This window comes from Falco rusticolus, chromosome 7, assembly GCF_015220075.1.
Source record: "Falco rusticolus isolate bFalRus1 chromosome 7, bFalRus1.pri, whole genome shotgun sequence".
NCBI classification, from domain to species: domain Eukaryota; kingdom Metazoa; phylum Chordata; class Aves; order Falconiformes; family Falconidae; genus Falco; species Falco rusticolus.
In genome coordinates this window covers 43911203-43932560 of record NC_051193.1, presented here as the reverse complement: position 1 = coordinate 43932560, position 21358 = coordinate 43911203, and the positions used below count along the sequence as shown (strand labels likewise).

At 39.6% G+C, this 21358-nt stretch overlaps 2 long non-coding RNA genes across 3 annotated transcripts; both read left to right on the top strand.

Annotated features, from left to right (window-relative positions):
• The first annotated feature begins 5236 nt into the window (after positions 1-5236).
• On the top strand, positions 5237-9695 carry LOC119151614. Its single transcript, XR_005105473.1, has 3 exons — positions 5237-5363; positions 9368-9432; positions 9610-9695. It is a non-coding gene; the product is annotated as an uncharacterized LOC119151614 (long non-coding RNA).
• An 8-nt stretch (positions 9696-9703) lies between these two features.
• On the top strand, positions 9704-20631 carry LOC119151615. Of its 2 annotated transcripts, XR_005105475.1 has the most exons (4): positions 9704-10184; positions 11025-11187; positions 15808-15907; positions 19053-20631. It is a non-coding gene; the product is annotated as an uncharacterized LOC119151615 (long non-coding RNA). The 2 variants fall into 2 exon arrangements; XR_005105474.1 differs by having other exon boundaries at positions 9704-11187.
• The last annotated feature ends 727 nt before the right edge of the window (positions 20632-21358 follow it).

Genomic DNA, 21358 nt, shown 5'->3' with positions numbered 1-21358 from the left:
GCAAGGATAGCAGGCAAGGCAAGAGCAAAGAAATTGATTCAGCACTTGCCATTTTCAGGGGAAGTCTGATACCTGACAGAATTGATCCCTTACCATCAGGAGTCACATTTAGAAATGTGCATATGAAATAGAGGCTTATTGGGGCATTAGGATTCTTAGGCAATGCCCACAGCCATCAAAATACCACCAAAAAGCACTAGCCACCAAGTTTCCATGCTGTTTAGTGCCCTATCTTTATACAATGGTGTAGTCATGAAGACCTAAGTTAATGACAATTTTTTGCTAGCTTCTTTCCCTACCTTTCTGACAAGTCATTTTGATGTCATCTACACAAATAGCAGTAATAACTGACTGTGAAGAACCTAGACACATGGTCTAGCTTTCATAATCCTACCATAGGTTCTGATTTGCTAAAGGAAGCTTATGCAGGGGTGGTTTCAGGCATACTTTTAAATATTTTAAACAATGTTATCTATGATTCATCCTACTTGCCTTGGAAAGTTGGGGTTTTTTTGCCAGAGGACATGGTTTTAAGTTTGTTCCATTATTCATCCATGACATCAGTTGACACTGCTTCAAGACAGGTAAGTAAAGCATAACAACTAACTGGCATATGAACCATTATGCTTAAGTAGGATCACTCAGGTATAGGGAAGAGCTAGAGATGTCATAAGCAGTTCATAGTATGTCTGAGTGTCCCTCACAAGAACCTGAATGACAGTCTCAATGTGTCCTGTGTTTAAGGAAAAAGAGTGTTTTATATTACTCATTTCCTGACCTGTCATTCAGTAACTATTCATGGTTCCATAGGTCCCTTTCATGACACCTCAGCATGACAAACACACCAGGAAATGTGATTTTCAAGGTCTGCAGTTCTGGTTGTGATGACAGCATGGAATAAACACTTTCTGAGAGACAAAGCTTTGGTCCAGGCACCAGAGAGCACATACCTGTTCATGAAACAAAGTTAGCAGTTTGGGTTTATAATCAGAGTTTGTATTTCTCCCAAATCAAATAACATCTACATCCAGAGCAGGGATTAAGTCAATTCAGACCTTGTTTACTGCCTTTAATTTCAAAGAGTGAAAATTATAAAGGGTGTTATCAAATTTCCTTTCTCCTCCCTGGTACCTTAGAAAAATGTGCTCCCTGTAGGAAACAAGGGAAAAGCTATCAGTTCTGTTTGACTGAGAGGTCAACATTTTTGCTATCACTGGACAATCACATGGCAGGAAAGCAAGTCCTTCAAAATCATGGGCAGGAACAGCACACAAGATGATTTTGCTAACTGGAACAGTTTCATCTGGGGTTACCTGACCTGTACCCCTCCTTGACTTACACCTACAGTTTCAGGTGTGCTTCCAGTAGTGCTTTCCTTGTCCTTGATATTTCAGAATAATTTCAAAAGATGCCCCTACAAAGGTCCTTTTATTATTATTTTTTTTTACCATACCTTCACCAGCGCCCATCTTTCATAGTCTCTAGCATGAATAACACTTCTCCATGCACTGTATCTGCAGCATTGGATTCCATTGCCTAAACATCTACAGACCCTGGGAAACATGCACCATGTCTGCAGTGTCAAATGGAGGCCAGGCAGCATGTCCCAGGAAATGTAAAATGGTATTAGGAATCTAAGTTTAGAGAACTGAATCCTACCCACAAACACGTACATTCCAACAAGGTATTTGCTGTAAAACTTCCTCTATTTATCTATGACAGTTAAGCTGCACCATCTCTTTGGCAGCAGTTAAAGCTTGAAAAGACAAGAACCCAATGGGAAAGAGTCTTTGAACAGATTTGAAATTTATAGATGAAATGGATGCCCTGACAGTTCTACCCAATTTATTTCCATTTATGCGTATGTCTTATCCATATTGTGGCTGCTATAGGAACACATAATTGAATAATGAGACTGAAATCACCACAGGAATGCTCTTCATTATAAAATGCTGAGATTTCTTTATACCTGTTTTTAAACAAGCAAAATATTTCCTAAATCCAAATGGTGGAGTTTCATTTTTTCTGTTGGGAGTTGGCTTTTTATTTCTAAAACCAAAAAAATAAATGGAAAAAAATATTTTGTTAAACAGCAGAATCACGGAAGAAAGCTGAAGGTGGGATCAAGTGGATATAGTGTGAGTCTGTGTGTGAGACAAGCCTGTCTCAGGTGTGATGCTGCTCAAAGACGAGGCATGATACATAAATTCAATAAAGTGGTTTTTTTTAAATAATAGGATAACGATATACTTTGGTTTAAGTGATAATTGAGATGAACAGTCATTGACAAGACTAATCTCAAAGTTAACCTTAGGTGAATTAGTTGATAATTTGGCCCTTGATCTGGATCAATTCATGTGAAATATTCTCAAGTTCTAATTTTATCTTCAATCCTATGAATGTAACTGCCATTAATTTCCAGTTATCTATAGAAAAATAAATCTTGGCCCAGACACACTCTGCAGTGCAGCAAAACTTGGAAAAAACATATCTATTGCCAGCAATACAGTGAGTGGGAAAATCACCTGCCTGGGACTGTTGAATTTTTTCATGGAAGGCTTCTGTATTTCAGACTCATTGGATCGGCAGGTGTCCTCTTAATTACAGTACAGTCATAGCAAGTCTCCATAGGCAACCCATCTCAATGGAACCATCTCTGCAGGATTCCTTCTGGAGCACTGATGACCTTATCAGCATCATCTGAGCTGCAGTTTTATTTGTTTGAAGTAAAACCCAAATGTCAAGCACATAATTCTTTACATAGGCTCCAGCTCTAAAGCTTGAAGTACAGATGGCTTGATCCTTCACACTTTACACTTACGTTAGTAGGAAATCTGGATAATTAAGAGGAAAGAGTAAAAAGAGCAGTAGGTGCAATCAGGGGAATCTGTGCTTGGCCTCTAGCCCAGGGTGGTGAGGCTTGATTGCAGCCAGTGCTGCCTGGAAATCCTGAGGAAGCTTGCTGGCAGACGACCAGGAAAGATCACCCTGAGATGGTGCTAAGACACAGTCAGGGTGCATACCCAGACATAGTAGCTTGGAAACACTCACGAGCCCATCAAATGAGAAAGAGTAACAGAATTTCAGCCTCATCTTGAGTTGTTATTTACTCTAGCAAATTTCTGGTGAGTATTTAATGATGTAAAGATTAAATAACAGATAAGACACCATGATCTGACCCATGACCTAACTTATACCTGCTGGTATAATATATAACTTATACCTCCTGGACCTTGAAATATGTCAAAGTTTTAATGCTAGTGGGGCATACCACAAACAGGAATTCTTTAAAGTTGTTGGAATTGCTTGTGGCCAAAGCAGAAGACTGGCAAGCAGAAGTGCTGGCTTTCTCTTCAGGCTTTAGCAAATGAGCAAGTGGCATGCCCCCCTTTCTCCTCAGTTTCTCTCCTTTTGGAGTAACCGACAATACCAGCCTACCTTGCAGATCTTTTATGAAGAATCAACATTTCTTTTTCACAAAGCAATTTGAAATCTTGTGCTGACTGATACTAACAGGCCCTCATATATGATAATATACTTAATTTTAAATCAGAAGACATTTTATGCCTTTCCAGAAGTCTCATAGCAACATGATTCATTAGAATAACTAATAAATGGCATTCATTTTCTATTATCCCAAGTTTCTGAAGTATATTTTTTTTTAGTTACTTTAAGCAGTGAAATAGTCAATAACAGTTACTGCATCCTTATTGTCAATTTATGATGGGTTTGTCGAGGGATGCAGGGGATAGAAATTCCTTATCATTAAAGACTTTGAAACTAATAAGTCTTAACTGCTTTTCTCAGTATTCCCCCAACTGCTAGGACGGGCTTCTTCAAGTGCCTTCCCAAGAGTGTGCCTTGCCTGTTAGATGACTTCTATTAGAGTATAAATGTTTCCACATCAGGAAACTTACAGTTCCTTGGGTGGGAAAAACCTGGATAACCTGAACTGGCAACAGTAAACATTGCAAATGATGTTAAATATGAAAATTATTAGTTAGGTTCAAATTTCCCTAAACTTGGAGAATGAGTCATAAGGTATTGCTTCACTTCTCCTCCAAGGTGGGGGTGTCCAGCATCAGAAGGAATTACACCTATAGCTTTTTAAAATTAAGGGGCTTTTAAAACAAAATCCTCAAGGTACAGACAGACAAATACCACTTTGCACCTCACAACTAAAACTCTGCCCTTTCAGGCTTAGCTTTCCAATGACATATTTCAACATCTAGCAGTTTTTCACCACTGAGGTAAAGAGGAAGAGTTGACAGAACCTTCTCTGTGCAGCAGTACAAGCAGTGCCAACTACAATCCATTTACAAAAGCTCCCCTTTCTCTGGCCTTCTATTACCTCCCAAAGTGAAACTAAGAAACAGTCTGAGAAGCAGAGCTGCTGAGCCCATTTGACCTCTTTGCTCTTTTTCTAGGTTTGAGGTGCAGAGCAGCAGGGAAGAGGGCTTACAAGCAGAAGGGTGTGTGTGAGCAGCTATGCTTAAGGGCTAGCAAACTGGGGAGAGCTGCAAGAGGAACATGATAATCTCCTTACTTGAAGGCATTCTTAGATTGAAGTGTATCATTTGGTGAAATGTGTCATTTTTGACAATTCCACTGAGACCTGGGTTTTGGTTACCGTCATAGGCAATGCATTTTTACTTTTCTTTGCACAGTCCTGAGGATGCTGAATCATTAGTATGTCACAGAAAAGTTCTAGTAGCAAAAGTTTCCATCCCTGAGAAGCACAGCAGAGGCATACACAAGCTCTTGGTTTCTGTCTGTCACTTCTGTGACCTCGGGACATGGGGCTCTCAAGATAGCATATCCCATGTTGGGTAAACGTCAGTAGAGCCTGCCACTGCAGTATGGAGAGGGCAATGTCAGCAAGGTAGGGTGGATAGTAGATGATATGAACTCTTCCCTATCTCTGCAAATGTCCTGGCAGTCTGTGAAGGACGTTATTAGAACTGTGCTATCTGTCTCAACATTGCTGGCTGACCGCAAACCGACTCAGAGGCCCTGTAGAGAACTTGTCTATATCTGGCTTCAGCGGACCACGGACGTTTACCCAAACACCGCTGCATCTGCTTGACCACAAAAACCACACATCTCCTGTTTTGTACCCTCATCCCAGCAAGTACGCCCAGACCCCAGAGGATGAAAAATTCTCTGATAAGACGGTATGGGTGCTTGCACCACCACCGAGTGAGGGGTGAGGCTATGCAAAGAAGCTCTTGGAAGGAGCAGAGACTTTTGGGTGAACAACTCTCGAATATCTATAAAAGAACCATGACAACCAGCACCAAATGGAATTCCCCATCTGACGTGAAGTCGATCCGGGCTGACGGGAGCCCCAGCTCCATGCGGTGGTAGCTATTGCACCTCTCTTTACTTTATTTTTCCTCTCTTTCTCTCCATTTCCTGCCTTTATGCGAGTACCATTAAACTTCTTTTCTTTATGGCATTTGACCTCGTTTGTGTCTTAATCTCACTCTGGGAATCACAAAGAATCTCCCCAGACCCGACCATTCCGGGCCTGGACACAGTCTTACCTTTCTCACCACCTGCCCATGCTCCAAGGATTCTGGCTGTCATTCAGATGATTGTTCAAGGTAGCAATTTATCTGATGAGGAGCATTTTTGTTGATGAGAAAAGTTATACTGCAATCCTCTTATAACTGTTTTACAGAGACTTGAAGGAACCCGAGACACAAAGGGGATGTCATGCAATTAAGATAAAAAGAACAAGTCAGAAATAAATTTTAAAAAAGAGAGAAAAAAAAAAAAGCTACGGCTTTTGACTCTGTGTCCCCCTGCAATCAGAAGTCCATTGGCACAGAGGGGTTTCATAATTTCTGTTTAGCAGAAGAGGCAAATGGGTCATTATTGCTTTCTACTGTCTTAGAACAGAGAAGGCACTTTGATTTCCTTACATATACACCAGCCACCTTCCATACCTAGACAGTACCTGGAACTGAATTATACAATGTGAATTATTCCTCTAATGGCAGGACAATTAATGTGTGTAGCTAAGATAGCAAGACAGAAAAAGAGCTCTCCTTAGAACCAGTGCTTTATTATCAGCCACCTTCATGTTGAGGAGCCTTAGGGCTCACTGAGGCTTGAAAGACAGTCTGCTGATATGAGCATGTGATAATATCTCCACCAAAGAAAGCTCGCCCTGGTCAGATGCACATCAGGGTTATCCAGAAACAGCAGTTTCCTCTAGCCTCTAGCCTACACCTTCTGCATTGTTATTATGGCCAAGAGCAATACATGCACCACTTAACAAATTGGAGAGATTATTTTATTATTTATGCACAGCTACATCCTATAGACATCAGTATTGCATATAGATACAGCCTTCTTATGGAATAGCATGTTGAAGATGCACTTACTGTCTTTGATTCAAGATAAAGATACTTAATTTGCAAAAAAAAAAACCAAACCAAAACCCTTTTCTTATTTTGCCTGTCTCACTGCCTATTGCTCCATGCATTCTCCTGTCCTACTTGGCTGGATCAGTCTGAAAGTTTGATCTCAGAGAAGTATTTTTACCAACCTAGTAAAAAAAAAAAAAAAAAGTGGTGGTTCTCTGAAGTCCTCATTGGCTCCTGTGCAGTGCAGCAACACACAGTACATATTCAATGGCCTATTGTTTGTAGTGGTTTTCCCCACCTCTTATCTTCTGACATAGGTACTTCGCCAGAAAAGAGGTCCCACAGTGAATACGAATGTTTCCCTTGTTCTTGGTGTGTCTCAGAGTACAGTAATTCTCACAGAAAATAGTTTCCAGCAAAACTAGACATTCTCCATCTAAAGCAGACACAGCAATAGAAGCAGTGAAGAAATAGCAACTTTGCAATGAAAATAAACTGTCAAATCAGACAAATGTAGCAGAAGGTGCAAAGACACTAGTAATAATGGATTTTGTGCAGATTTCTAGCTAATCCCAAGACATTTGGTTTATTGCAACTGTAGCTCCACTTATTAGGAAAGAGTCATATTTCATACTCCAAGATCAACACCCTTGGTTATTTGTCACTCTGAGAATTGATGAGTTTTGAATATAAATACTAGACATTAGTCAACAGGCCGGTACTTTTGATTAAGGCTACTGAAGTCAAAGGCCTTTTGGGGAAACTGTATAAACACTGAACACACATGGACATGACTGATAATCATACACTTTCTATGCAATATCACATTTTTCTGCCACACCGTATTAAGGCTCCACATGGTGGAATCCATGGCCCAAATGCTACATAGTGGTCTGAGGTCTCTTATTCCTCAAAACATTTCCACATGTGGTTCATTTTTAACTCTAACTGTAGATGATGGCCAGAAATATTTCAATTTAAGTTTTTTATTGTTATTTTTGTAAGCCAAAATTAGGCTGTCGCTCATTCAAATCCATCTGGCAATCTGAACATTTGCATTCATTACAAGAAGGAGTGATTACGATTTCTTCCAAATAGCTGCTGTTTGAATTAACTAAGATCACAGATAAATACAGATTTCCTCTACTTCATAGGCCTTAGGGAGGTTTAAAGTACAGAGGTTGTTTTTGGAGATGCTTCCTCTGCATTTAGCAAACAAGGCACAGTCCTCTAATGGGTACATGCCTCAAATACTTACTGCTAATTCAGCATCAGCTGACGGGTTTATCTACACTAGTGTTTAAGTTCAGATCCGGAGGGCACTTGGGAAATGAACTCCTAGTAATGCTCACTTCACTGTGCTTTGAGTCACACCAGAAAGCTATCTTGGCACACACAACCTGGTTTCTTTGCAAATTAAAATGAACTGGAAGATCATTACATGAACCACTAATAGGAACTCAGTTCTCAAGACTGATCTAGAAACAGACTGGAGTGAAATCCCCTGGAAGGTGTGTAGTATGGACAACGGATCCACAGCATCAGCAGTTTTGTTCTAGATACCCATTCTCATCATGTTGCACTATTTGGTAACACAATCATTTTCTAAATTGCTAGGTTACTGTCATTTGAAAAAGTTTTCACAGAAAAAGCACTAGATATATCTGGTAGCTGATGTACTTACCTACTCTTGTTTCTCCCTCCCATGAGCTTGAAGACAAACTATAGCTACAGAAGATATAGATAGAAGTCATCATGCTATCATCAAATAAATTAAAGGGAGAAGATCTGCTCAGTTACAGGATTTCAAAATATTTTCCCTTAAAGAATAATTAGAACATTAAAGAGAACATAATATGAAGGCTATTTCAAAACACCAAAGTTCATATAATTACTTCATCAGGCATGTTGTTTGAGCAAAGAACCAGTTCTTGTTTTGAGCAAAGCCTGTTCTTAATGATTTCCAAGAAGCTATACCATATTCTGTCTGAATCACAGGATGGTAATGATTATGAATAACCTGAAGTATTCAGTGGGTGTGTGGTTTGCCATCATGTATGAAGTGAGTGGCTAAGTCAGAAGCAGAACAGAGGAATTTTGACTACAGTGGGTCTTGACTGCCTTAACCATAAATGTTACTTTATAAAGCTGCTGGCTAATGACAAAATAAAAAAACCCGAAACCTCATGCTTTAAAACCTTTACTCAAATTATTCAGCAATTAGCAGGGGAAAGCAGATCACATTCAGGTCCAAATGACTCTTTGCCCCATTAGTTTTCTTCCTATACCCTACAGAGTCATATGAGTATTTAGCAGGATTCACCTTCATCTCTGCCAGCACTACACCTTAATGAGCCAGATGGTTGCTCTGGCTCCAGTCTTGCAGTGTGTATTGCTTGACAGAGTTCCCTGCCTCCACAGCACAGGCAGTGTGGCACCGGGCGTGAAGCAAGGCAGGTGTAGGAGGAGAGTTACTCCATTCTCCCAAAGGGGAAAAGAATTATTTCTAGTAGGTTTTATCAAAGGACTCCTTCTCTAGAAAGTGCTTTGTAACCTGAACGAGCAGCTCCCTGTTCAAAGACACTGCTGTGTCACTATCAATTACCTGTGAAGGACCACCAGGATAAGCAAAAGCACTTGAGGTGTGAGATATGACATTATCTCATTACAATGAATTAATAAAACAATAACTTGAGCCAAGCAGGGTATTATATCAGTAATTGGCCTTGATACACTCTTTAATAGGAATGTGACAGTCCAGGTTACAGGCAGGCTTCAGAAAAGGGACTGCAGCATGATGAGAAATGTTGCCCCCAAATTAGTATCACATGTACAATGAGTTTTACATTCAAATATCTGGGCACAATTCCCTTACTACCCAGAAACCAGACTTGGCCCCATTAAATTCAAGAGGCAATTTGCCACAGAGTCTAAGACAAGGATTACAGAATAGCTGATTGCTTTCTCTCTCTTTACTTTGTTGTTTCTTTCAGTTTTCCTTCTTGCCCTGCAAAGAGCTTTGATTGACCTGCGGAAAAACAAGTGGTTACCTTGGAAAGTATGTACATGGGGAAGGTTTTGTCCATGCAATGCTAAGTATTACTGCAGGAGCCAGTGCTGACACCGAGCTACTGCAACCTCTGAGCACTGGGCTTGAAAAACTCAACCTCACACTCCGATGGAGAGATAATTTGTGTCACTTAAACAACCTCATCTTTCACTGCTTCCACTGCAGGGACTGAGACAAGCGTTTCCATGGTGCAGAACAGCACTGCGCATGCCTTAGTGAAATCAGAAACAAACCCCTCTTCTCTCTATTGGGAAAGTCCCACTATGCAGCTGTAGCTGCCGATCCATTAGAATATTGTTTCAGATCTTCAGAAATTGCTTTTAACATGTATCTCTTTTTTTTCCCCTGCAGAACAGTTGGTAATATACATGGGTTTAATATGGAACTTAGTCTAAGTAATTATATTGTAATTAGTATAACTAATTATGCTGACGGAGAAAGCAACAGTGATGAGAAAAAATAAATGAGAAATGGTTATATCCATGGAAAACTTTCCTATTAGCAAATATGATAGGTTCCCAAAATTTGAAGGGAACCAAAGGAAAATATGAACTTCCTGGATGGTAGGAAAGAATCCACCATCACTTCTGTTTCCACAAGCTCTTAGCAACAGCTTCTACACTGTTTCTACAGGGACTAAACAGAAAAAGAAAACCAATGCAAAGGGCCACTGAATCAATGCAACCCATTCTGGCCATTTCAGGAAAAGGAAATTAAAACCCAGAAAACAGTTTGATCAAGTGAGCAAAACCAAACATTTTTTCTTCACCATAGCAAATGAATCTTCAGAAATGAAAGCTTATCATATTTTCACTCTACTTCTCATAGAAGATGTAAAAAATTGTTGCTTTGAATACCTTTAAACATTATAAAGAGGATTTCTTTACTCTTATATCCTACCAAGATTATATGTTGTATTGAACAAAGGCTTTTTATCTCTTTCAAATGCTCTATGTATTAACATAACCTAATTTAGTATGTTCCATTATGCCCAATCAAGATTTTATTAGTTATAATTGATTTAAATGGGCAGATATTTTCCTTCCAGTTTGAGCCAAAATTAGCACACAACCAACTTAAATCAGCAGTTTCCCAAATTGTTACGGTATTCTGGACCAGCAACCCCAGAAAAAGTAGACCCTAAAGACTCAAATTTTACAAAATAACCTCAGTGTTGATAATGGATAAAGAGAAGTTTTGGAATCTTAGCAGCTAATGGGTGTTTGAAACCCCAGATTTGACCTTTGTAGTTTGACCCAATCTGCAATTTTAATATAAATGATGCAGGCCTATTTACTCACCATGCTCAACCCAGGGAACATAGCCTAGCCTTGAATTGTGAACACAGTAGAACTGTGAACACATGTAGATCTACCCATGCACCTGCCCAGATGCAACACTAGAGAAAGGGCTAGTGACAGTCATCTTTAATGACACACAAGCTGGGAAGAAAATCCTGGAATGACAGGAACTGAAACAAAAGGCACACAAAGTATAGCAGAAAGAGCAGCTAGAACCTTTGACGAAATTCAGTACTAATAATTTGCCCTCTGTCATTTCATTTTCTAAACATATCTTAGGAACTAAAAAATGTAAAAAAAAGGGAAAAGCAATAAGAAAGTATCTACAGATTTTGAGAGTCCTACCACCAAGGCTTGGCAACCTCTTTTCCAAAGGACCCTACACTGCTGTGACATACTCAGAAGTAACAGGACACACACTATGAAAGGACATTCCTGTAAGGTGCTTGTCTATTGTCTTAGTATGTATAATATGGCATATCCACATTGTAACATAAGATTTTCCCATAGTCTAATACCAACAGTGAATGTTTTCTGCTCAAACATACCTACAGTTGGAGAGAGTTCAGCCACACGTTTTGTGTTGCTCCTGCATGAGCTCCTCAAAAAGCCTAAAACAGGTTTGGAGGCACCTGCACAAGTCTATAATGACTGAGCACTGGCAGGATGATACTTCACAAAATCAACTAACATTTGATCATGGAAACACATCTGTTGCTTAGACTCTGCCAAAGACTATTTTGACAGCTCTATATAAAGGCTCAAGTATTCCAGAGCATGGCATTTCTGTAGGTTTATAGAGACAGACTGGAGATAAAAAGGAAATCCTTCAGCCAGAAACCTTAGAGGACAAGGTTGCTGTGCTCCTTAAGTATCAGTCTGTTTAAAAAACAGAACTCAAGAAACAGAATGGTGTGTTAGGTTGACTGTGCCTCAGAGAGCCAGCCTGTACATGGATGTGCTTTTTCTAAACCTGCTCTGTGTACTATTAGCTTACCAAGTGGTAAATTAGTCTTGCCTATGTAACACCCGTGCCATCATCACTGCTTGTGAATCTGCCCCTCTGGGAGCATTTTTTTTTTTAGAATTGCCAGCAAAGATGCAGCTTTAAGACATTCAAGTCCATCAGTGTGCAGGGGAGAAATCACTGGGCATGAGGAAATTTTACTGTGAATCATGCTTTTTGGGTGGGAGACTCAAGTAAAGATTAAATAAAGGTTTGAGGCATTTTCCCCCACAATATTGCACCTGGCAAATTTCCAGAGAGAAATAAACTGGGATGTAGGAGACAGACTGAAAGCTTCTCAAAGACAAAATGAAAAGCTACATTTGGGTCCATTTAAAAAAATTACACCATTTTAGAAGAAATGAAGAATATAAATCCAGTCGGAATGAAGTTAGGATCTTACTAAAAACTAAATTTCTCTTGTAATTTTTGTGGCTTTGTATTTCTATCACTATATTTCATCTACAGCATAAACATTGAAAATACAGCCTTTAATACCAGGCCTAAAAAAGACTTAAAGTTATTCCTTTTCTGAACAATGCTTTTCCAGCAGTGTAGATCTACAGTATTGGCAGACTTTAAACACTGTCCTTTAGACATACCGTTCCCCAGCGTGTTCTTTATTTCAGACAGACCAATACTTCAGCTGCCTCACAAAACCTCCTCATTTAGGATTTCTAGTTGAAAGATTTCCTTTTTTATGACAATGATGTCACAGATTAGTGAGGGTAGCTACTTCCTACCGACCCCTGTTATCCAAGATTGTGTTATATGTGGTTAGTTTCATTTTTCATTCTCTGCTTTCAAAATTAACTCAGCTGTGGATGAAGATATATATCCTATTAGTGCTATCCCTTTGGGGAATGCCTACAACAGCTGCAGCTGCCATTTCATTTTTCCTTAATACCCTTGTGTCCTAGAATACAAATAAAACAAATGTTGGAATCTTGTCCACTGCACACCCCACATCGTATTATTTTAAACATACTGTACAGCTACATAAAATGCCCCTGATAAGACATTGTTAGTCACTTGCAAAGAAGCCATTAGAATAACAGTTTGTGCCTCCATAATCCATCCCACAATAAAGAAACTCCACACTGAATACCAATAAATGAACCAAGATCTCATAAGCCTTCTTAACTCTGAACAGTGAAATATTAAAATACTGCAGAAACCATGACAGCTGACAGGTGGAGTCATTAGAAAAATGTATGCAAATCCAGCAGCAAATGACGCTGCATAAAGGGGTTTGCAGCTAATAACTTGTGCTGATGTGCAGTCCCATATTCTGAAAAGAAAACGTCTAACATTTATATTGATGACAAGTAAAACAGTAATATATTTAAATTCAGATATCTTTTGTCCTGCATTGAACTTAAAGTTGGGAGATAGACTTAAAAAACTAATAATAGAGATCTCAGATCTTGCTTATACTTACATTTTGACATGTCAGCTTATGTATTAAAATTCAGCTAAGGGTAAGAACCCAACATTATCATCAGCACTGAATTTCCATCTTGTAAGTAAAGATACTGTTACTGACTAAAACAAGACTGTGTCTTGTTCCTGTGCAGTCAAGTAGCAAAGAAAAAGAACTTCAGAGTCTTTGACTGATACTGTCTCATGCATTTGCTACTTCCATCCCCATTAGTGGTTGTGGTGGTGCATTTCTCTCCCTTTCCAGGCTGTTCTACACCCCGGGAGTTGCTGACTAGGCCTCAGTGCCTGGAGTAAGGAGTTAGGCAGTTGAGCACCCCTTGACCATACCAGTAACTCCTACTCGACTGAGGCAGAGTGGCACTGCCTGTGCTGGAACCCCCGTTGACTGGCCAAAGCAGGGAATGAGAACGGAGACAACCCTGGCACGCTCCTGCTCGGCTTGTAGCGCAAGGGGTAACCTGAGTGCAAGGAGACCACAGTTCTTGGAACTCTTGCCAAAATGCCCAACTCAGGTTGTAGCCAGGATGGGAATTTGCTGATGACTAAAGCCAGTCATCTCACAGCCTTATGAACAGTGGTCCTAAAGTGAGACCCTTTTGAGCTCTCCTGGCCTGCAGCGGGCTGCGACCAGCATCTCCCTCTCAGTGGGATGCCACTCAGAGCTTGCAAACCACCAAGTCTGTGGTACTAGAGGGGCTGTCGTGGAAAGTTGACGATGGGGCCTGGGTTGACACCCCTGTTCCTCAAGGCTCAACCCTTCACCTACTGAGGAATGCAAAAGGCATTGGACATGAGCATTTCACTGAACTCAAGGGGGGCTTATAACAGGTATACTTTATTATAATATGCATTGCAAGCTTGAAGCGTTAGGTTATTTTTGTGATTTTAAAAAAGTATTATTGATTTGCTTTGGTGCTAAAGTCCTATGGATAATCTTGAATTGTGCACAGATTCTCTCTCTCTCTCCCCTTCCTTCACATACAAACCGTTGTCCAAGTCTGAGACTAAGATTGGACCTAGCTGCACCTATATTCTATAAGGGTTTAGAAAGCAAGGGGGTCTATTCTGAACCTCATGAGTCAACGGCAGAATTCCCCTTACTCTTTATATTTCTGTAGATCTAAACTTTTGTCCAGGTCTGAGACTAGGAAAAGATCCAGATGCACCTAAACTCTGTGAGAATTTAGAAAGCAAGGTGGTCCACTCTAAACCTTGTGACTCGACATGACAATCTCCTTTACCCTCTTACACCTTTGATCTTTATAAGCTATATAAGCTATTTCCAACTCTATTTGACTCAATTTCAACTTGATTTATCTCTGTGCATTTACTCCATGCAATAAGTAATAGTTGAACCTTGACATCGAATCTTGTGCAGAGGCATTTCCACATATTCGTATTAAACCTATTTCACTCAAACTCTTTGGTGGTGATTCTTTAAGCAATCCAATCTAAACCACTCCTTTCATGACAGTGGAACAATATACCAAAAAAGGAGCTGATGATAAACACTACATTAGCAGGGAATGTAAAGGCCCGCTCAGTGAAGTAGTTTAGACACATGACTGCAGGAATGAAGTTCACGATGCTACATATCCTCTGCTGCAAATGGGGATACCGACTGGGACTAACAGCTGGGATTCACAACCAAACACTCTTGAAAAGAAAGGATAAGGAGGAAGAACAGCCAAGCCCAGCTAAAAGGACAGGTCTTGAACCATGACCTGCTGAAGGGTGCACAAAACCCATCATGTACACTACCAAGTGCCATCCAAGTACCAGCACTGTGGCAAGGGTTGCATTTCTATAGCGCCTTCAGCCCAGGTGCAATAAATGTTAATGAATTTATCTTTGTAATACTGAAGTACAGGAATGTTATCATCTTCAGACTACAAATAAGGACAACGTGACAAGGAAAAGTGCTGTTCTAAAGTGTGTCCTATAATGCACATATTTAGCCTCTGACAAAACCAGCAGTGAGGGGCAGTTGTGAGAATTCCCAGTTTCAAAGCTTTAGCAAATACACCATGACTATTCCAAAGCATAGCACAGTGGCTTAAAAAGAAAAGAGAAGCAGAGGTCTATTCTATTATCATCCTATTAAAAGTGAGTTGTACTCAGATTATATGGGATTTCAGGATCAAAGTAAAGATGATCCAGAAACCTAGCCACTTTTAATTGCTTTGAAAATGTATTTTTAATTATAGTACTCTTTCTGCAAGTATATCTGCATTTCCCTTGAACCTCATTTGAAAACCATACAAGAGAGTTTTAACAGACGAGGATTAGAAAGTCAGTATTTTTATTAATATAAAGTCCATTCAAAACTGCAAAGTAAGACCCTATTAACATTTCTTTCATCCATTCAGTAGCTTGTACCATGCAAACTGGCATCATCTGCAGCATCACTAACAATCTCAAACACGGGTACCTCCCCACACTAACCAAATCTGTACAAATTACCTAACAAGGAGAGTTCATTGTGAATTAAGATACTCAAATGCTAAAAAACCCCACATATCCAGGGACTGTTTCTCCCTAGGATTCCATTAATAGTCTTCTCAAAAAAAAAGAGAACATAATAAAGTAACTGTAATAATCACTTTTCTTTAGGGTTTTATGGCTTGGGAACTTCTACTAATAATCTCAAACTAATCGGCAAACGATACCAGAAGCAGTGCTGGTTTCTGCGAGGGCTACACATGCTCATCAGGTAATAAATGCTGTGTATTTCCATGGGTGACCGCCAGCCCTTGGCAATGGCATTCGCTTACAGCTGACCAGGGACCTGAAGCTGTAACCAAGGATGGGAAGGCTGGTGAGTGAGGGGAACTGGTACAGGGTGCTGTGCTCATGGCAGGGCACTACAGAATATGGGAGAAGAGCCAAACTGGATTATTTTTGTCAGTCTTGCCACTGTGCCTCTGCTATTCTTAAAGCATGAAGCAGCTAAGTAGTCTCATGATAACTGGCATCTCTAACTTCTTATTCATGTCCTTCTTCAGCCCTCTTCCTCCACTATATCTGTTAGCAATTATTCACAGAATCAAACAATCAACTCCTTCACAGTGAGAAACAAGAGAAAATACCACACAGAAAGTATGCAACCATATTAATGATAGTTTGGAGTCTTCTGGACACTTTAGTTTTATTAGTGTCTTTTAAAGTAGAAACTGTTCACTACAAAGATAAATGAATTACACTAGTTTAGTCATTCCCCAGACTATCTGTACATTCACAGTGCATTTGCTAGATTTGGCCAGATTTCCATGGCTAGACCCACAGCACTGCTGTCAGGGCAACACCAGTGATGATACAACATTTTCTGACCATGGAGCCAGACTGTGAGAATCACATTCTAGCCTGGAGAAAACACCTCAAATCCCAGTTCTGGAAACTCATTAATTAATTAATTAGATCATGAGGGGACTGGAGCATCTCCCTTGTGAGGAAAGGCTGAGAGAGATGGGCCTGTTTAGTCTAGAGAAGAGAAAATTGAGAGGAGATCTTATCAATGTCTACAAATATCTTAAAAGCAAGTGTCAAGAGGATGGGGCCAGGCTCTTTTGAGTGGTGCCCAGTGACAGGATAAGGGGCAACAGGCACAAACTGCAACACAAGAAGTTCCATCCAAATGTGAGGAAGAACTTCTTTATTCTGAGGGTGCCAGAGCACTGGAACAGGCTGCCCAGAGAGGCTGTGGAGCCTCCTTCTCTGGAGGCGTTCAAAACCCACCTGCATGCAACTCTGTGCAACCTGCTCTAGAAGAACCTGCTTTAGCAGGGGGCTGGACTAGATGATCTCCAGAGGTCCCTTCCAACCCCAGACATTCTGTGATTTATGCAAAATGAAACAGATCGGCCAGAAGTCTACCTGCACAGACAGGAGGAAAACCAGAAAACATGAGATTAATCCTGATGAGAAGGACAGAACTGAATCTGAGTTTCCTGTGTCCTGGGGGAAAATCATCATCACACAGTTACTGGCTTAAGGGCTTCTGCCTCCAAGACTGCAACTCTAACTCACCACCTTTTTAAGTCTCACATACCTGCAAAGTGTATTTTATTGCAGATCCAGTGGACCTCATGCAGAAATACAACTGTGATTTCAATGTGAAACAGTTTAACTTTAAAATGTCTTTGTCCTCATCACTATTCGGATAGTCCTATTTGGTCCATTTGAGAAGTAAATAAGAACTTGGTCGTTCATACTGTAATAAACCTACAACTAAACCAAAAAGGTTTCTTGAAGAGGAAGCCTGCAAGAGGAATAGACAGGCAGATAAAAGGAAACTGTGATCTCCTTATAACTTATGGAAGATACCAGACACCTGCAAGTAGACTCCAGAGAAAAATTTTACCTTTTTCAGTAACTGCTTTGAGCGTTACTCTTTTTAATCTGCTAATGAAGGATCTGTACTGTTCCTTAGTTTTGCAGAATTCCTCTGGGCATCATAATTACAGATCAATTTCACAAATACAACCTTCAATTTTACATGAAATGAGGATATGGCATCATTTCTGCTCTTGGCTGTGCTGATAATATCCATAATCAGCAAAGTGATTTCCAAAGAGAACAGAAGGCAGAGAGCTTGCAATGAAAAACATGCAGAATCCACAGATAAAAACAAGAAATGGATGGGCAATGTGTGTGGTAAAATATGCTTGGGTCTCAAGCAATGATGTATCATGTACTTGAGAAATGACATATGGCACTTGCCTACAACCCTGGCTGGCTAAACGCCCAGTGCAATGTGGATTATACGTAATTGTTTCACACCAGTGAAAAACCCCTTCTGCATATTATAAACATTCATATTGACTCCCTACTTGGGAGACAGAAGATAGTGACACAGAGAAAGTTATTTTAGAGAGGAGTACAGTGGGTTGCAGTACAATTGGTTCAACATATGACATTGTCTATCTACATAGCATATCTTGAGACACGCCCAAATATTGTTTCTAATTTCACGCTCTCTGTATAAATATGTATTACCAAATAAATAAAATTCCCACCTATAAATAGTGCAGGAGTAAGCAATTGTTAAAATATTTTCTTATTGGATACACGACCCCATAGCACCTGGGAAGGTGCACAGAGCATCCTTTCTCAAATTTTCTGTTGTGGGAAAAGAAAACAATAGCCTAGTATAGCTATCATTAATTTAAACTTGAGCTGCTGCAGCAAAACAGAAAAACCCTGTTACTCCCTACTTCTTACTGATTTTTATTTCCTTTTCAAAAGTAGTCTGTTCAGAACTACTTACATGTGATCCTGTGGGTCCTTTCCAGCTTGAGATATTCTATGATTCTATGGCCGCAGCCATCTGCCAGCCTTGACCTCAGATCAGAGGACTCTTCTCCATATCTCCTAAGCTAATTATGGCCCAGACACACTTGAACTCCATTTTATGCTACATGCTTTTGTTTAGGACATGCTCATTGTATGTTCTTATGTTTTGAAGATTTTCTTTGGTGACTTCTGGAGACACTATGGTGCTTCAGCAGTGGCAGGATACAAGTACCCAGCTCTGCTTGTTTGCTGAAAAACCTTTCCATCATCTCCTCCCAACCACCACTTCCTTACCTATAATTATGCTATTCAGTTCTTACTACCAAGTGCTAGAATTATAGAAACATCTTATTTGAAATGACTGCTTTCTTGCTTGCAAAACATTTGGCTCTGCCCTTGCAGGAATAAAGCTGTTTTATGCTATAAGTAAAGAGAAGGTTGCAATGCCACATGGCTGCTCATTATCGCTACATGAAACTAGCTATAAAAAAAATAAAAGCACATGCACCATAAGTTCACTTCTAAATGGACAGGGCTCAATTTCCCTTACTCTTCCATTTCCACAGCTCAACCTGTGTGATTGTGAGACACCCAGCAAGATAGCAGGAGGGATAGGGCAGATGTCTGCCACTTGTCGACAGGAACCAATAGCAGGAAGGTCACTGGATTTTCATCCAAATTTCTTCAACTGCTTTCATGAACCGTATCCTCTGCCTTTCATTATATATTCACTTGCAGCCTTTACTGCTTGTCTGCTGCTCCTGGTATACATCTGGGTGTTGTCAGGGTCCATATATCTGTCTGAGTACTGCCAACTGTTACCCATATGATTCCAAAACACGACATTAGATTTAGATGTATCAGAAGAAGAATCTGATCCTATTTCCAGAAAAGTCTACCTAATTTCTGTTGTGGATGTCAAAAGGAACTGATCGCCTGAAGAAGCCAATAACCTTTTTGTAACATGCACTTGAAGCCACCTCTTTTTTTTAAGGAAGTCTCAGTTATTTAGTTCTACCTTATTTTGACTTAAAAAAAAACGAACAAAGCAAAGATTAGCAATTTACGTCTTTGACTCACTGGGTAGCAATGACTGAATTGAGTTCTCACTGCTTTGTTGGGAAGCCATTAAGTTCCTTGATCCCATTCTGCTAACAGAGAAATGAGGCATGAAACTGGTCAACATTATCATGTTATTTAGTTTGTTAAATTTCTCAAGATTCGTTCATTCATTACACTCTTGAGAATTTAGTCCTGTGTTAAATCTCGCATTATTTTTCTTTCAACATCTTCAGAAATATTTTGAGGTTTTCTAATTAGTTCTTGAACTTAAATGATCTCACAAATACATCAGTGCATCTGCATCTGATGATTCCATTCCCAAAATGTCCATAAGCAGCAAGCACTGAACAAGAGATGATAAATAAAACTTTCCATTGATGGACCAAATTTAGTTGATGTCTTAAAACACTTTACAAATATGGACACGTGAAATGTTTCTCTTTTTAGAGATAGGGAAACAAAAGCACAAACTGATTAAAAAAATTAGACAAACAAGCAGCAAAGTGTGGAAGAAAGCCCACTTTTCTTGATTTTCATCCCATTAGTCATTCAATGCACTAAATCAGAACAGCCAGACTGAATTCTGATCTGGCTCTTAAATGCTTATGCATATGCAGAAGCATTTAAAATTTTCAGTCCTTTTTAATAAATTTGAATAAACAAGTAGCATATCAAAAGCCACCTTCTATACTGATAGAGCTAATACTGCTTTCTATTACAGATCACATTTGAGAATTTATGTCTGTATTATGCCAAATGAACAAAAAGTAAGAGGACCATTTTAAGCAGCGCACGCTCTGCCTCAAAGCTTTTAAACCATGCTTTACCTCATTTTTCTTCATGGTCCCAAATTAATAATCTTAGTATAGAGAAACATTGCTAAATGCTTAATCATCTGCATGTACAACACATTGCAGATTCAATGCATACACACGCGCGTGCACACACACACATGCAAAACTGAGAACCATGCCAGTTTCCAGATGAAAGACTATCAGTTCAAAGAAGACTCATGCCAGTACAAAATCTTCACGTGCCTTGGATGCTTCCAGATACCTGAGTTCAATAAATACGTTAACCAAGTCTTTTACAATGCCATTTTATTTTTCCTTTCCCACTGAATGGAGAACAGAACAGATGGTTCAGGCAAGTGACTGCTGCTGATTCTAGCTTTGCTTGTCATTGAAAGACCCAGCTATCTGGACTTCATGCAAGGACTGTGAGAAACGCGGATGGCTGCTTCCGTGCGTGATGGGCTTATTGGTCCCACTTTGTATCAGGCCAATGGATGTCTGCTGTTTGATTGCTTTCTTTTTATTAATTCTGTGAACCTCTGCCATTTTGAGAAACAGAACATGATATACAAGTCAGTATTGAGAGATTTTAATCACAGACACTATAAATGTCCATGTTTCATATGGATTGATGATAAACACAAAACCCACTTATGATATCTTGCACATAGGAACTACATATTCTTAAAATCTTGGCCAAATGTTAATAAATATAGGAAATCTAAGAAGTCCTTTTTCAAGCCTGCCAGTTGTTACAAGTGTATATAAAATTTTATTTCTTTATGGCCAATTAATTTTTATTATGACACGCTTAGGCATATAGTTTAGTTTTAGGTAGTCCAGTGAGGAGTAGGAGGATGGACTCAGTGAGGAGGATGGACAGGTTCCTTCCAACTTAAGATAATCTACAATTCTACAATTCTATGCAAACAGCAGCTGAATGTAGGTCCTATTCATCCTTTCTAACACAAGTTTTTTTATGTGTATGTATGAAAAGCATTTAACTGCTGTATTTT